The following is a 3410-nucleotide window of genomic DNA, read 5'->3' as shown; positions in this document are numbered from 1 at the left end:
GCTAATTTACAAGTGGTGATTATACAAGAATATTATTTAAGGACCATATTGACTCTTTTAAAAGTAAATTATTGTGAGTAGGTGTGTTAAAGGGAAATTTAAAAGAGCATGCAAATTACCATGAGAATTTACTTTGTCATGGAAAGAATGCAAAAAGGACTCAACTGTTCCAAAAATGTTTTAAGATGTCTTTATGAAATGGTTATGGTAAAGAAGAAGAAATAATAACTAATAATAAAGATTGGAATGAGAATAGATGAATGAGGGTAGCGAGGAAGTTCATACTTGTCATGGAAAGTGGGGAGTCTAGGGAAAGATTGGAATGAGAATAGATAAGATGAATGAGGGTAGCGAGGAAGTTCATACTTGTCATGGAAAGTGGGGAGTCTAGGGCTTAACCAACCCTAATGAAGTTTGCACTCATTATGGAAAGTGGCGAGTCTAGAGACTAACTAGTTGCGACTCGGGTCCTTCAATTTGGCTTGGGTGAGGTCAAGATTAGCGACCTAGGGGTGTTCAGGCTCGCTGCTGTGAGAGGCCCTCAAGTGAAGCAGATCCCTAGTGATGATTCTCTTTGGCTAACAGATGGGTAGTCTGAATGATCTGGTGCTTCCCTTTTTGTAAGTTATATGAGGATGAAAGTTGGAATAATCTTATTTTTTACAGAATATAGCATACTTACATCATTGTTTGATTTTTCCTACTTGTTGTATTCTCTTATATGATGAGAATGAATAAAATCAATGCTATTTAAGTTTTGAATTTTGTGCCCATGCGGGTTCTTATGCTATGTGATTACCTCCTTGGGCTTGGTTAAAAAAATTAGGGACCTAAGTGGAGGTAACCCGCACATGCCAAGTGGTCATAGAACCAAGGGCATGCAAGGTAGTGGCTCTCTCTCTCTCTCTCTCTCTCTCTCTCTCTCTCTCTCTCTCTCTCTCTCTCTCTCTCTCTCTCTCTCTCTCTCTCTCACACACACACACACACACACACACACTTCACTTAAGCCATTATATTTCCATACACAAATTTGTGAACAATTGAAGACCATGTTCATTATGTTTATGCCATGTTGTAAGTTGATTCAAATCTATTTTTAGTCATAATGGCATGCTAAAAATTCATAAGTAGTGCCAAATTGAATTTTGATGAAATGTGTTAACAATTATGGCAAGTTGTTATAAAATGGATTTAGGCATCATGCCAAAGGTCATGCCATCGTGCCAAGCTAAATCCAAGGTGAAATTCTTATGAAATATGTTTTTAACCCCTATGTCATGAATATATATGGTGATTTTCTGTACATGCTCACTTAATAAAAAAAGTGCATTAAAAAAATACCATGTGGACATTTTTATTAAAATTTTTACTTTTCTTATATGCCATATAGTTAATATTTTAGAGATAGAAAAATATTCTTTATTTTTTTTAACTCACCAAAACAAGTCTCCTTAAAATGATGCCCTCCCACATTATAGGTTGATTTATTTCTACTTTTTCTAATTTGATATTTTATATTCATTTTTCAGACACCCAATTTCACAAAGTTATAATGTTACTTTATATAATGCCTAAAAAATTTGGTTTTGATATTTAGTAAAAACAAAACAAATTGTGTGAAGATAATATGGTTTTATGATAGGTTTAAAATGATAATTGGTGATCTAAATACGTTGGGTCACATTTAATCAGAATTTAGTGCATGTGCAAGTGGTGTCTCCACATTAACAATTTATACATTGTGTAATTATGTACAGATGATGTCTCCACATAGAAATTTATTCATTACATAATTATGAAGTTGTGGCTACTTGTATTTAGTCTTTTTATCATGATAGTGTAGAGGTTTGGAAAACATCTCACATTATAAAACATAGTTTTGAGATACTAGTGATTAATTGTAAGTAAAAATAGCATTTCATGAAATTGTGGCTGCTTGTATTTAGTCTTTTTATCATGATAGTTTAGTAGTTTGAAAAACATCTCACATTATAAAACATCATGTTAAAATACTTCATAATAATCAAGTAGTCAATTGCAAGTAAAAATAGCATTTCATCATAGTTGATTAAGAAAAAGATTTTTCTCAATGTGCATATATCAACCTATCTTTGTTGTAATGCTTTTCAAATTACTTCACGACAAGAGATGAGAAAATCCTATGAACTCAAAGAAGGATCAAAAGTTTCAATTCTTCCATGTGGATATATAGCCAAAATATGATAAAAATTTCATGTTATTTGTTGAATATATTTTAGCAAACAAACTCTTCGTCCATTTGCTTGTAAGAAAATATCCTCCTAATGTATCAATCAAACCCATAAAGTGGATCCATTCTACATCATATGTGTAGAAAAAACATGTTTGAATTGTATAAGTGTTTTCTTATTTGTGTAGTGATAGAGACATGTCAAGGTACACATAAGTGGCATTTTTTACTTGTGTAGGGAAAGAGACATTTCAAGATGCACATGAGAAACATTTTGTTTTTGATAATTGATGATATAAAGAAATTGTATTACATTCAATATAGAGTTTAGTGCATGTGTACGTGATGTCTCCACATTAGCAATTTATTCATTATGTTTTATGAAATTGTTGCTACATGTATCTAGTCTTTTTGTCATGATATGCAGCAGTATGGAGAATAACTCACAATATGAAACAACATATCAAATTATTACATAATAGATTAAGTGACTACTTTAAAATAAAAGCAACATTTCATCATGGTTAATCTTTCTTTAAAAAATGTTTTTCCTAAAAATAACCAAATGTGCATCTATCAATGTGTTTTTGTTAAAGTCAATTTCACCTTATTTTCAAGACAAGAGATGAAAAAAATCATTATAATAACAACTCAAAGAAGGATCAAAAGTTTCAATTCTTCCAAGTGAATATAGATAAAGCTAAAATATAAAAAAGGTCATGTTAGTTTTTGAAAGTAAGCTAATGTATCAATCAAGCCCATAAAGTAAGCTAATGTATCAATCAAGCCCATAAAGTAAGCTAATGTATCAATCAAGCCCATAAAGTAAGCTAATGTATCAATCAAGCCCATAAAGTGGATGCATTTCATAGGCATCCAAGGAGCTATCATATATGTAGATGAAAATTACTTGCATTATTTTCTTATTTGTGTGATGAAAGAGACATTTCAAGATGCACATGAGCGAAATTTTATTTATATCTATTTGGTACATGCCTCTCTTTTAAATTTTTATGTTGGTTGTACAAATATAAAAAACACAAAATCATAAATGCCTAAGGCATATCACCATAAAAAACAAGTGATAAGATTATTATAACGAGAGAGAGAGAGAGAGAGAGAGAGAGAGAGAGAGAGAGAGAGAGAGAGAGAGAGAGAGAGAGAGAGAGAGAGAGAGAGAGAGAGAGAGAGAGAGAGAGAG

This window comes from Cibotium barometz, chromosome 15, assembly GCF_041138505.1.
Source record: "Cibotium barometz isolate CiBa-2024 chromosome 15, ASM4113850v1, whole genome shotgun sequence".
In the NCBI taxonomy this organism is placed as follows: domain Eukaryota; kingdom Viridiplantae; phylum Streptophyta; class Polypodiopsida; order Cyatheales; family Cibotiaceae; genus Cibotium; species Cibotium barometz.
Note: the sequence above shows the minus strand (reverse complement) of the source record.